The sequence below is a fragment of the Salvelinus sp. IW2-2015 genome, linkage group LG4p (genome assembly GCF_002910315.2).
Source record: "Salvelinus sp. IW2-2015 linkage group LG4p, ASM291031v2, whole genome shotgun sequence".
Lineage (NCBI taxonomy): Eukaryota > Metazoa > Chordata > Actinopteri > Salmoniformes > Salmonidae > Salvelinus > Salvelinus sp. IW2-2015.
In genome coordinates, this window is record NC_036841.1 from 25,433,223 (window position 1) to 25,448,777 (window position 15,555).

A 15,555-nucleotide genomic window follows, 5' to 3' on the forward strand; every position below is an offset into this window, starting at 1 on the left:
CCACTCCTCTTATCCTCCCCCTCCTCTTAATCCTCCCCTCCCTCTTATCTTCTCTCTCCTCCCTCCCTCTTATCCTCCCCCCTCCTCTTATTCTTCCCTTATCCTTCCCTCCCTTAGCCTCCGCTGCTTATCTCCAAAATCCCTCCCTCCTTATCTTTCCACTCCTCCGCTCTCTCTTATCTGTCCCTCTTATCTTCCTCTCCCCTATTATCCCTTCCGTCTATCCTTGCCTCTTATCCCTTCCCTCTCCTTTCAATCCAAGATGGCGTAGCAAGAAAGACGTGTTTGTTTTTTGTCCCGTTATTGTCCCGTGTAAATATTCAGCTTTTTTCTTTTTTTCTGTATACATTTCAAATCTCTTTTTTGCATTTTCAAATTAAATATACCGCTTCCTACCCTTATCCTGCTCATCCTCTGTTCCTCTGGCGATGTAGAGGTTATCCAGGCACTGTTGTGTCCCCAGGCCACTCTCATTTGTTGACTTCTGTAAACCGGAAAAGCTTGGTTTTTTTATTTTTTATTTTTTTATTTCACCTTATTTAACCAGGTAGGCTAGTTGAGAACACAGTTCTCATTTGCAACTGCGACCTGGCCAAGATAAAAAGCATAGCAGTGTGGAACAGACAACACAGAGTTACACATGGAGTAAACAATAAACAAGTCAATAACATGGTAGAAAAAAAAGAGAATCTATATACAATGTGTGCAAAAGGCATGAGGTAGGCAATAAATCGAATAATTACATGCATGTCATGCATGTTAACGTCAGAAGCCTCCTCCCTATGTTTGCTTTATTCACTGCTTTAGCACACTCCGCAAACCCTGATGTCCTAGCCGTGTCTGAATCCTGGCTTAGGAAGGCCACCAAAAATTCTGAAATTTCCATCCCCAATTACAACATTTTCCGTCAAGATAGAACTGTTAAAGGGGCGGAGTTGCAATCTACTGTAGAGATAGCCTGCAGAGTTCTGTCCTACTATCCAGGTCTATGACCAAACAGTTTGAGCTACTACTTTTAAAAATCTCTCCAGAAATAAGTCTCTCACTGTTGATTGCCACCCATCTATCTTCAGAGCTTGTGCTGTTAGGTGACCTAAACTGGGATATGCTTAACACCCCGGCCGTCCTACAATCTAAGCTAGATGCCCTCAATTTCACACAAATTATCAAGGAACCTACCAGGTACAACCCCAAATCCGTAAACATGGGCACCCTCATAGATATCATCCTGACCAACTTGCCCTCTAAATACACCTCTGCTGTTTTCAACCAGGATCTCAGTGGTCACTGCCTCATTGCCTGCGTCCGTTATGGGTCCGCGGTCAAACGACCACCCCTCATCACTGTCAAACGCTCCTATAAAACACTTCTGCGAGCAGGCCTTTCTAATCGACCTGGCCCGGGTATCCTGGAAGGATATTGACCTCATCCCGTCAGTAGAGGATGCCTGGTTGTTCTTCAAAAGTGCCTTCCTCACCATCTTCAATAAGCACGCCCCTTTCAAAAAATTCAGAACAAAGAACAGATATAGCCCTTGGTTCACTCCAGACTTGACTGCCCCTGACCAGCACAAAAACATCATGTGGTGCACTGCACTAGCTTCCAATAGTCCCTGTGATATGTAACTTTTCAGGGAAGTCAGGAAACAATATACACAGTCAGTTAGGAAAGCAAAAGCTAGCTTTTTCAAACAGAAATTTGCATTCTGCAGCACTAATTCCAAAAAGTTTTGGGACACTGCAAAGTCCATGGAGAGTAAGAGCACCTCCTCTCAGCTGCCCACTACACTGAGGCTAGGGAACAATGTCACCACCGATAAATCCACGATAATCGACAATTTCAATAAGCATTTCTCTACGGCTGGCCGTGTTTTCCACCTGGCTACCCCAACACCGGCCAACAGCTCTGCACCCCCCGCAGCAACTGTCCCTAGCCCTCCCCGCTTCTCCTTCACCCAAATCCAGACAGCTGATGTCCTGAGCTGCAGAATTTGGATCCCTACAAATCAGCTGGACTTGACAATCTGGACCCTCTCTTCCTAAAATTATCCGCCGCCATTGTAGCAACCCCTATAACTAGTCTGTTCAACCTCTCTTTCGTATCATCTGAGATTCCTTAAAAACTTCTTGTCACTACAGGGGGTGCTGTTTCAACTTCGACATTTTGCGTCTCCAAATTAAACTGCCTCGTACTCAATTCTTGCTCGTACAATATGCATATTATTATTACTATTGGATAGAAAACAATCTCTAGTTTCTAAAACCGTTTGAATTATGTCTGTGGGTGAACCAGAACTCTTTCTACAGCGAAAATCATGACAGGACATGCGAAGGTCTGAAAACTAGGCTCTGATCTCGGATCAGTTTAAAGCTCTGTGTGTGCCCTATGGATCGAAATGAACTGCACCCGCCTTGTAGCCAGGGAAAACACGCCACCGTAGAGAAATGCTTATTGAAATTGTCGATATATACGTGGATATTATCGGTCGGTACATTTTCCCTGCTCAGTGTAGTGGGCAGCTGAGGGAGGTTGTCTTACCTTCTCATGGATTATGCAGTATCCAAAATTTTGGAATTATAGGCTGCAGCCAATTGCAAAGTTGTGTCTTATTACAACTGTTTTGCTTTCCTAACTGACTAGTAGTATATTAAGTTTCCTAACATTCCCTGAAATTTTACATATCCACCAGGGACTATTGGAAGCTAGTTGCAGATCACCACATGATGTTTTCCGTGCTGGTCAGGGAGCAATCAAAGGTCTGGAAGATGACCAAGGGCTCATACTGTTCTTTTTCTGAATTTTTGAAAGGAGGCCAGTGCTTATTGAAGATGGTGAGGAAGTTGCACTTTTGAAAACACCAGGCAATAACTCTACATGACCGGATTGAGAGTTCATACCTTCCAGGAAATATCCCGGCGCAAAGGGGATCCATTAAAAGAGCTGCTCAAGCAAAGTGTATAGAGCGATTAATGAACAAGTTAGATGAGAGGGGGGTCGTTTGACCGCGGAACCCATAATCGGAGCAGGCAAATGTGAGGCAAGCCTGAACCACTGGATTCCTGTTGAAAACGCAGAGGTGTCATTTAGAGGCACAGTTGGGTCAGGATGATATATGAGGGTGGCCAGCTTGTACGGATTTGGGGTATGTACCTGGTAGGTTCCTGAAATTTGTGTGAAATTGAGGGCATCTAAGCTTAGATGTAGGACGCCGGGGTGTTAAGGCATATCCGTTTAGCTCACTAACAGCACAAAGCTTGAAGATGATGGTGGCAAAATCATCATGATCGAGAAACTTTATGTCTGAGAGACTTTAATAAACAGTATAGTAAAACGGCTGCACAATGTCTTGGGTCAATAGACCTGAATAGAGGACAGAACTCTGCACAAGGTCTCTACAGTAGATTGCAAACTCCGCCCCCCTTAATAACATTCTATCTAAATGGACGGAAAATGTTGTAATTGGGGATAGAAAAATTCAAGAATTTTTATGGTTGGCTTCCTAAGCACAGGATTCAGCAACGGCTAGGAACATTCAGGTTTGCGGAGTGTGCTTAAAGCAGTGAAATAAAGCACAACATACGGGAGAGGCTTCTCGACGGTTCACATGCATACTTGCATGTAATTATTCGACCTATATTGGCTAACCCTCTGCCTTTGCACACATTGTATTATGATCTCTATATTTCTTCTTACACATGTTTACTTGATTTATTGTTTACTCCCATGTGTACCTCTGTGTGTCTGTCCACACCTGCTGGCTAGCTTTATCATAAATATGCCAGTCCGCAGTTGCAGAATGTAGAACTCTTGTTCTCAACTAGCCTACACTGTTAAATAAAGGTGAAATAAAAAAATACAAAAAATAACACCCAACACCAACGCTTTTCCGGTTACCAGAAGTCAACACCAATGAGAGTGCCTGGGGACACCACAGTCCTGGGATACCTCTACATCGCCAGAGGAAAGAGGATGAGCGGGATAAGGGTAGGAAAGGTACTTGACTTTACATTTTGAAACATGACAAAAAGATATGAAACCGTAAGCAGAAAAAAAAAGAGACCCAAAAAGACGGAAACATACCCTTTAACAACGAGACAATAACGGACAAAAAACCAAAACACACGTCTATGTCTGCTCGCCATCTCTGGATTGAAAAAGCGAAGATGCGAAGACCCCCATGGCAAGGATAAGATCTAAGGGAAATAATAGCCAGATGGGCCCCAAGGGATAAAAGAGGAAAAATAAGAGAGAGGCGGAAGGAAATTGGAGTGGAAGGAATAAGATGGGAGGGACAGACTTAAAGCGGAAGAATAAGGGCACGGGAAAAGGCATAACAAATAGGAGCAGGCCGCAAGCTTATAAGAGGAAGAAACTCAAGAGGAGGGGGGAGGAATAAACGGAGGAAATAAACCAGAGAAGAGCGGAACCGGAAACTATTTAGGCAAGAAAATAAAAAAGAATTACACAGGAAAAGAAGGAAAAAATAAAGAGGAAAATCAAGGAAAGGAAGGAAAAGGGGGGATAAAGGAGGAACAACCGCACTAAAGAGGGAAGGAAGATAAGGGGAAGAAGAGGAAGGGAGGATAAAGGAGTTGAAGAAGATATAAAACGCGAGAGAACCGGAAGTATAGAGGACCGAGCAGGAAGGATAAGGAGGAAGGAAGAGTGAGACAAGAAATAAGGGAAAGGGAATGAAAAGGGAAAAGACTAAAAACAGCACTGGAATGAAGCAAGAGCGAAAGGGATTCAAGATAAAATAGGAGGCGTAGAAAAAAAGGATAAAAAGGAGAGGAACAAGATGATAATTAAGGAAAGAAAAGGAAAAAGAAACCAGGATTAACACGCAAGAGGGCCCACGGAAGCCCCGAATCAGGAGGAGAGGAAGCACTAAGAGAAGAAAGGAAGCCGCGTAAAAAGCGCCCGATCTAATGATGTCCAGACCGCACCTGAGATGGTTAAGATGGAGATTTGTACGCGGACACAATGCCTTCAGAGAGATCTAATGAACAAGAAGACGGATGCTAATGCATATCACCCCCACGAGATTCTAGAGCGTCCGACAAATTCGATACTCATACTGCCCAATCCCAGAAAACCTTAAGTCTATATGACGAAAGTCAGCTGAAACCGACACAACGATCTCAAGAGACCTCAGCACAATCAAACCTGAAGCAACACTGCTGATAGACAGGGCAACGCATGATGAGAGACTGTACGGACTGCGACCCAAATTTACCTTCAGCACATTAGACACCAGAATTTGAATATTCACAACTGTTTGTCCTCATCCACACCAACACACCTATATATCTAAGTCTTCTTCATCTCGTACTTAATTCTCAACGCCGATGCCAACTTTATATCTACGCTTTACCCTCCCAACCAACCCGTCCCGAGGTCTGCCATCCCAGGAGCAGAGGTCCCCGTTATCTCTTACATGGAACTCTTCCTCAAACTTCATTCCCAAAAAGTATCCCAACCAGTTAGCAAGCCATGCGAGAGTACGTGAAGCCGACCAAAGATAGGAGCCGCAACCCGGTGAAGCTTAAACGCTAATAACCTAACTTATAAAATTGTGAAGAAGGAATGGAGAACAAGAGAGAGAGAACAGGAAAAGAGGAAAAGGATTACGTACCACCCCGCCACCAATCTTGAATGCTATGTTTGAGTGATATTCCAAGCCTTTGGCGACTTAGGATGGCAAAAAAACACCTCTGCAGGTCCAACCGAAAAAAGACCTCCCCTTGTAGGACAGCCACCCTCTCGGTTCCTCTACTACAAAGGAAGCTAATCGCGGAACTTTTCCCAACGCCCCAGAGCCAGTTAGAAAAAAGCACATTACTAGCCACCCATCAATAAATAGATGCAACAACTGTACAAATACCCTATATCCGGACAGCCATCCCACACAAGTTATACTATCACCAACAGTAAATGTAGGGAAGGTATAATATTCAATAAATTAACACCTAAACCCCACTGTCATGAACGTAGTCAATGATGTTCCAGTAAAAAGAGTTTTCCAAGTCTCAAGAATACTCGGAGTAACCCACACATGCGCAAAGCTCCACCTCTAGATAAAATACCCGCAGACTACATACCACCGTTCAATTTACCATAACACCACCTTTTAATTACTTTATGCGCCACCCAAAAAAATTTATCACTTCTTACAATGGAGATCAACAGGCCCAGTAATAAATATAAACTAAGCAAGTAAAGCACTGAGAGTCGTAAAAAAAACAGCCACTTCCACTAGGCCCTCCACACCATCAACCATTACCCTGCCTAGACTTTGTCGGAAAGAAAAAATTAGTAAGAGAGGATCGTTAAACGTGGGACAAAGCAGAGAAACAAGCAATATGATAACATCAATAAGCTATAATTCACCAACTGAGTTCTTTCGTTTTTTTGAGGTTTTCTTGAAACTTATGCAATTGATTATTCCAATTGCAATTCCCCCCTCAAAGATCCTCATCAAAAGCAAATGAACTCGACTAAGAACCTATTGTTCCCTAGAGTCCATTTTCCCAAACACTGTTGCCCCTATCCCGCTGACACCCTTTCCGACCTCTCCATCAATTAAACAGTGAACAATAGAAGGAAGAAGAAAACATAAGAGAAAACAAAATAACTACACCCCACCTAGAGAGGACCGCCCACCCAGGCCTGCCCCCCTGGCAAGCCCCGAATCTTTTGGACCCTCGCTGCAAAAGCCCCCGAGACGTGGACAACCTCGCTGCAAGCCCACCGCGAAGTCCATCCACTGGAAAGCTCAGTCCCCGTCCCCAATGGAACCTGCATTAAATCCCCACCAGGTCAACCGCACTTACCCTGACCATTCCCCCAACCTCACTCATTACATGAAGAGGCTAGCGTGACCCCACGGAACCACACACTAGAGTCAATCGAATGCCTGACCCATCATCACTGAGCTTACTACGACCATGGAATCCTGCCACCTCTGTAAGGTTTCTGCCAAAACCTAGATCAATCATCTAGATGCTATTACGGCACAGTGCCATCTATCACCATGGAAGACTTCATGCCATCCGCCGATCATCACTATCCCGGAACATTCCCTCCCCGATCATCAACCTAGTAAAGCTCCTCTTCTTCAAAAATCCGAATCTAAACCAATGCGAAAGCCACTTCACTGTGCCAATGTATACACAATCTTTACTACGAATCAAAGGCAATGGATCATCACTTAATGAGGAGACGTAAATGGAAGCCTGTGCTGGAAGCTGCCACAGATACACTTACCTAAAGTCCATGAGGAAAGAACATAACGAAAATGCTTCGTAGGATTCTCCGGAAGCAACTACAAACAACACAACTCACCATCGGCATGCCGTAGAATGATATCTGCATACTTGGAGCCTGGTTTCTCCTACCCGAACAGCCCACTCCGCCCCATACACCCGTCAGCCGGCACCTAGAGAGCTCAAACCATGAGGCCTTCATCGCTAGCAAATAGAAGCTCCTAGCAAAACACAAACGACAACGCCTCCCGCTGGATGTTACCTGTCGCCCGCAAAGCGGGCACTGCACAATACGCTACTGAGGCTATGAGCAAGAACCCACCGGATGAAACATCGGCAGACCATAGCCGGCCCAATGAAGCCATAAATCCTGCCGGCAAGAGTTAGAGAACCCAGCACAATAGCCCTCAGAGTCACGCTGAGCCGGCCACCACAAATCCAACTGGTCCAATGCACCCAACCAACTAGCCCGCCCCGATCGGTAAGACTGAGAAAATATCAGAAGCCCGCACCAGCCACGAAAGCGTGTTGCTCAGCCATAGAAGAGCACCTATCGCGGCGCATCACTGACATAACCCCACAGTGATCACAACCAATCACACGCTCCAACGGTAAGCACGGGAGTTGGCTAACAACGTCTGCCAAAACACCTGACACAGCCCACCTGTCCATAACAGCGGGTTACTCCCCCCAAACAAAATATCTTTGAGGCTGCCTCCTAACAGTCCAACCCCTTGAGACCAAGCCGCGACCCGCGGCCGTAGCCCGCCTAAAGACCGTCACTCCCACTTAACGTCGGCCGCTCCCCTTTCCCCGAGCCTCTATAAATCATCCATAACGCCCTGAGCAGCCATAACAATATCCATGCCTTTGCCCAGGTCCCTGACCTAATACCAAAATTCATTCCATACCCATGTCCATCCCCAGAAAACGCTGCTCCATCAACCGAACCCACGCCGCTATGCTCGTTATATGGGTGGGATACTTCTGTCAACGACGCACGTCGTCTTCGAAATGACCGGACCAAGTGCAGCTGGAGCTACATGTACTTTAATATAAAATCGCCAAAACCAAATCAACAAGAAAAAACAATCAAAAATAAACTTAAGCTCTACTAAGGACATATAGAACAGGCCAAACTAACACCAAGACAACTATATCCACAAACTAAGAATGGAAAACCAGGCTGCCTAAGTACTGAACCACCAATCCAGAGTAAAACACAACGAATACAGCTAATACCCTATTGAAACCATACCACACCAGCCGAAAAACATATGTAATCTGTCAGCGCCCCGATGACCAGTGCATCTGTATAATACTACAAAAGCGACCAAAAACCAGTTGCTTAGTTTGTCTGCCAGCACAAAAGGCATACAGCAAATAGGAATGCTCCTCATTCATATATATGCAAATCGCAATCTTAAAAACACCTAAAGCGAAGTGAAAAGTCCTAGTGCCATACAGTAATCAAACTAGACTGGCACCTCCCACCGCCTTTAGGGTTAAACATCTAAAACACAATGCAGAAGCTTTCAAAGTGCAACACAAGCTTTCCTACCCATTAACCATTACATGAAAACCACTCCAAAACAAAGCATTGTATTCGTAAGAATAATAGAACCCCTCTCCCACAGTGTGATTACTACACTCTACGAAGTTTAGAGCTTGAAGTAGTAAACCTCGTACAACAGCCACATTGAGTATGAATCACAAGTAGTAGCTTCTGTCCCTCTCCTCACCTCGTCTTAACCAGGGACCCTCGCCCACACATCAGACCACGAGATCACACACAAACATCTCTACCCATCTCGCTCCCACAAAAGCCACCGGACCCTTGCAAGCAAGAAGGGAAACAAAGAGCCACTTCTAGGTCTCAGGAACCGCGAGTGACCTCAGCTATTGAAACACTATATACACGCCGCACCACCAGCTTAACTAGCTAGCCATTTCACACATCGGCCACATATGGCTAGACACGATACCAACTGCCTTCTACTCAGCGACATATCAAAGCTTCAGGCTCAGGTTAAAATGACAAACTTTCCTAATATCGTAATTCGCACCTCAAATTCACCCTCACTGCAAACAGAAACTAACAAAATCCAATTGAGTCCCTCAGACCCCTATACCACCATCCTAACCCATGCTAATTACGGATACATAATTGCCAATATTAATCCAGAGTCATAAGTGCTACTTAGAACGCTAGACTCCACTCATAACAATCAATTTCTCTCCCCGTTATGTTGTTAAAGAGACAGCCCATGCACAACCCTCTAGCACCAACCAACCTAACCGCACCCAGACCGAGCACCCCTTACCTCGCCCACTGCCATCTAGATAAAATACACTACTCCCAATAATCTAGCAATGACCGAATCAGCGGAAATGTCACCTTCCTGAACACAACGTTAGTTGGCAGCTGGTGCCCCGTGAAAGACAGGAACATCCACCCGAAAAAAGAAGAAAACCAAAGCTAGATAGCATCCTTTCACCAGCCTTGCAGCTTTAAGACCACAGTCGCTACCGAACGGACCAAGCGGACAGATAAGATAAAACCGCTCTAGCCACCCCTACTTGGCACGATCCGCTATAAAAAAATGGCCTCACGCTACGCGTTTATCTAGAATAATTACTCCGCGCCCAAGCTCGACCACTAGCCGGAATCCTACTCACCATTCAAAAGCGAACCCCGGACGTCCTCACATCGCCTCTAAGACGAACCTAGAAATCAGTCTTCCCTTTGCATCTAACAAGACTCAGTCCTGGCGTTTTATTGCAGACACATATCGAGAAGCAAACCTTAACGATAGCTTGTGACATGAAAGTGGCTAATGATGTGTCGCAAAAAAGTGTCCCTGAATTCAAGCCCATGAACCGGATTGAGGAAGAGACAAAAGCAGACCGACACAACCTACACCACATACTATACTAACACCGCCACCCCAATACAATAATGCCTACGAGACTAATCACCCGCTCTCAAAACCTGCAAACCGACAACGACCAGGTAGTATCACACCTTTGAGGAAGAGAGGCACCTTATCCTTACCAAAACCACCATATACCTTTGTAAATTGAATGTGTAACAGAACCAAAGTTTAAGGTATAAAAGCTGTTTGACACTTTGGAAGGCTTTTTTGTAGAGCATGAAACACAAAAATCTGGGCAGGGGCCAGCTGAGTATAAGATGCATCCATCTGCATATAAGACCGAAAGACAGCACTTACCATAACGCCCTAGTTAACTCCGCTCACCAGACAAAACTAACGAACCTTCTATTGCTCGCCTTAAAGCGACATATATAACAGCCACTATCACGGCCCGCCGGGAAAGAGACCCATGCCAACAACATAAGCTTTTGCCGAACGGTAAATTGGTAATCCTTCACATGTAGGAAGACGGAACAGAATCATCGTATTACTCTAGTACCCTGAGATCCGAATCCCCACTTAGGCAGCCTGTTTTTTTCCCCCAAATTAGTTACGAGGTAGTATGCAAATTGTTAAATGGACCTAGCATGACGACGCCTAGATAAGCTTCACATCATTTTGTGCTTTCTTATATGAAAAGAACCCACAACGTAATCTATTCCACGCGCACCAAATTACCATAGCAAATAAAAGTAAAAATATGAACGCCTCGACCACGCAGCACCTTGAAATCCAGTTCATTTCCACGACAGACGGCATCCGTAACAGAACATCAGAACCACCGAATCCAAACTACCATAATCGAAGCAAGGAATCCCGACGAAAGAAGCGAGCCCAGAAACCTTTTCGAAGAGATGGACATGGAGAGGAGAATTCCCCGAATAAGACAATGGAAAAACACCTGCTAAGAGGCTAGCGAGAAATATCGAACGTCCAAAGTGAATATTAGGAGCATGGAACAGCAGAAAAAGCAAACCAAACGCGACCAGTTACACGGAGCATTGACACACAAAAAACAAAAAGAGGCAGCACAACGACGCAGCCTACCCAAATCTGTTTGAGGAAGTACGACACGACGAGATGGCTTGTGTCAGGTGGAAGACAGCCGCAACTCCCGCTTACCAGTTGGGACAGCGTTGACTGTCAGGCACGGTGTTCATCAGGATGCCACGCTGTCCTCCAGTGCCACTCTTATAGCCTAAGAACCATATATCCACTCCCCGCATCTGAGAGCCCCGACGCTAGTAGTGATGCATCCAAGCCAGTACGGATAAGGATCCCGGCCGGGCTCAGCGCATCTGTCCCCATGCGGTCTCACTGCCCAGAGAGTTATCCAATGCCCAACGCTGGCTCCAAGACGGTCTCCTGGTGCTGAAGCAAACTGCCGACAGCCCAGTGCCCGTCCATGCCCACTCCTTAATCCGTGCAACATAGGTAAACCCATCCAGCCAGACTTTGCAGTCCGTACTACGCTCAACGAAACCTCAACATGTCCCCGCGCACCATCGGCCAAGTTGATCAATCCAAAGGTGGCCTGCTTACCAAAACAAAAGAACCTAAGGCCTCCAAGTATTCTTTACCACAAACTGGAGACTCCCCTGATTGCCATTCTAACCCAAACACTAGGCCTCCAAAAGATTCCCCCTCAGCCTGTTAACCGCAATGTGGCAGACTCACACGCACCCAGTCTTCCATCACGACTCCATCAATACAAGATATGAAAAAAATCCAGTTGTTGCAACGAAGCGCCCCGTACATGAGTAATCCATGCAGCCAAAGCCTCCATTGAAAGAACCAATCCATCACGGTAATCCACCAGGATTTCCATACACACTAACCTCCAGTGAAACAAACCATCACAAGCTCCAGGAATGATCCATGCACGTAACCCCAGTATATCCATGGCACGAACCCTCCCCGTAAAATGTATCCATCGCAACAAAGAACCTCCAGTGATGATCCATCGGCCCACGATAGTCCGACCAACAAGTGAGTGATCCCATGAGCGACAAGCCTCCCAGTCATATCCATGGCAGCCACGAAGCCTCCAGAATGATTCCATGGCACCGAAATCCTTCCAAGTGAATGCCTCCGGGCCTTCACAAAGCCCCAGTCCGGCCTGCAAAGCGGATGGATCCCCACCGTGGGCCTGCAGAAGGTGAAAGTCCTCTCAGGTAGAAAATGTCTTTGCTTCTCTTCTTTACATCTCCTCAATACTGTCTCACTTTTATTTGAATAGGAAAGGACTACGAAAGAGGTGTCACCAAGCAAAACAGTGTCTCTAAAATGAACATCTATTAAAAACACATGATCTCAAATATTTATAGACTGGAAACATTTCAAGATCACCCCCAAAAAACACGAAACAACAGAACTCATTGGAGAATTACTGCACTCCGAGTCATATTTCTCCCAGTCCACGCACGAGTTTCATAAATTCCCAACAAGTCAATCCCAGTCATTGTGGTTTAGAGTTTTTACCCTTAAGTGCAAATTATCACTTGCTTTCTAAAACAAGCCCACTTTTCTCCACTGAATAAAGCCATATGATTAATTTTCCTTTACAAAATCATAACACTTTTAATATAATAAGTATATATTAAATGAAACAACCAACTAAGAAAGCTGTACCACGTGTCCTACCGAGACTGAGACCACTGGAAAAACTTTCATATTTAACTGCGGGAACGATCGTATAAATAATTCTCCAAAATAAAGGTTCAGAATATTTGCAACAAAAATACTCCTACACGATACTGAAGTTCCAAAAATAACATTGGGTGAAGTCTGTCCATATACCCCACTTTCAATCCACTCACTATATGTTATATGACAAGCTCATTACTCTCTGTTATGGAACATTACCATGTCTTTTATCTAAAACACTCATTAAATGCAACCTATCTAAAGAAGAGCTTTTGACACCCTTGCAGCCTGGTAGGAAAAAATGCATCCAATCTTACCCAACAATATCACCTAAAAAGGACTTACAATAAGAACTACACCTCTCCTCTTTCCTTGCTCCTCACCTCTCCAAACCATCCCACAATATAGCACACAAGCTAAATAATGCACCAAAAATCCCCTCACTCATAGCATAATTCATCTAACTGTATATTACAAGAAAGTTCAGACAGAAAATCATCATCTAGAACAATAGCCATTTAACGACTAAAATGACCTAAAGGGAAAAAATACACACCAATATACAAAAGCTAATGGTGTGCAGACAAAAACAAGTTGTGCAAAGAATTAATAATTTAGTGTCAAGTCCAGAAGGATAATTATAGCCAGTACACTACCTCTTACTAGATTCCTTCAATTGTTCTCATAAAGTAAGAAGAAATCCGGATAGTTTGCTGGTTGAGATGGACGTAACTGTTTCACGCCTCACCCCCAGTCAGAAAGCCTTCAAGGTAACTTCCGTGGCACCCTTTAGTGAGTATCCAAAGAATCGGCAAAACTAACGTCTCTAATAATCCTTCGAACCGCCTATAACATACCGCTCCGTCTCTAGCAAATCTCATCTAGGAATAACCTTAGCTGATAATAAGTAAGCCCATCCACTAACCCTACTAAGAACCTATCTCCACTAATAACTCTTACATTCATACCCACTCCCCCTTACTAGTATCCCATCCACTCTACCCCGCTACTATTTAATGAGCTATCCCTTCTCCCTAGCCCTATCGTTACCAGATATACCCCTTCCTCCTCCTCCTCACTATCCCCTTCTTCCTAAGACACCTTACCTCTACTCCCCTACCAGCGCTATCCTCCTACCTTTAACTAATCCTTCACCCTCTTCCCTACTCCTCTTACTTCCCCTCCTCTTATCTTTCCTTTCCCTCTTATCCTTCCCACTTTAACTCCTCCCACCAAATTCATCCAATCCCTATTCCTCCTTATACCTGTCCCTCTCCCCTCCTTATCCTTCCCTCTCCCTCCTAATACCTCCCAAATCTCCCTCCTATCCTTCCCTCTCCCTCTTATCCTTCCCCACTCCCCTTATCCTTCACCCCTCCCTCTTATGTCCTCCCCTATCCTCCCCTTCCCTCTTATCCGTCCCCATCCTTCTTATCCCCCCCTTTCCTTCCCTTTCCCTATTATTCTTCCCTCTATCCTTCCCCTTCACTCTTATCCTTCCCCCTTATCCCTTCCCTCCCTCTTATCCTTCCCCCTCCCTCTTATCCTCCCCCTCCCTTCTATTCTTCCCTCTATATCCTTCCCCCTCCCTTTATCCATCCTCCCTCCCTCTTATTCTTCCCTCTAATCCTTCCCCCTCCCTCTTATCCTTCCACTCCCACTTATCCCTCCGCCTCTCTCTATCTTTCCCTCTTATCCTTCCCTCCCCTATTATCCTTCCGCTTATCCTTGCCTCCTTATCCTTCCCTCTCCCTTCTCAATCAAGATGGCGTAGCAGAAAGAACGTGTTTGTTTTGTCCCGTTATTGTCCCGTGTAAATATTCAGCTTTTTTCTTTTTTTTTCTGATATACATTTCAATCTCTTTTTGCATTTTCAAATTAAATATACCTTCCTACCCTTATCCTGCTCATCCTCTGTTCCTCTGGCGATGTAGAGGTTATTCCCAGGCACTGTGTGCCCCCAGGCACTCTCATTTGTGACTTCTGTAACCGGAAAACCTGGGTTTTTTATTTTTTTATTTTTTATTTCACCTTATTTAACCAGGTAGGCATGTTAGAACAAGTTCTCATTTGCAACTGCGACCTGGCCAAGATAAAGCATAGCAGTGTGAAACAGACAACACAGAGTTACACATGGAGTAAACAAAAACAAGTCAATAAACATGGTAGAAAAAAAAGAGAATCTATATACAATTGTGTGCAAAAGGCATGAGGTAGGCAATAAATCGAAATATTACATGCATGTCATGCATGTTAACTCAGAAGCCTCCTCCCTATGTTTGGCTTTATTCACTGCCTTAGCACACTCCGCAAAACCCCTGATGTCCTAGCCGGTCTGAACCTGGCTTAGGAAGGCCACCACAAAAATTCTGAAAATTTCCATCCCCAATTAACAATTTCCGTCAAGATAAACTGAATTAAAGGGCGGAGTTGCAATCTACTGTAGAGATAGCCTGCAGAGTTCTTCTCCTACTATCCAGGTCTATGACCAAACAGTTTGAGCTACTACTTTTAAAAAATCTCTCCAGAAATAAAGCTCTCACTTGTTTGTCCCACCCACTATCCTTCAAGCTTGTAGCGGTGTTAGGTACTAAACTGGGTATGCTTAACACCCCGCGAAGAACCGTCTACAATCTAAGCTAGATGCCCTCAATTTCACCACAAAATATCAAGGAACTACCAGGTACAACCCAAATCCGTAAACATGC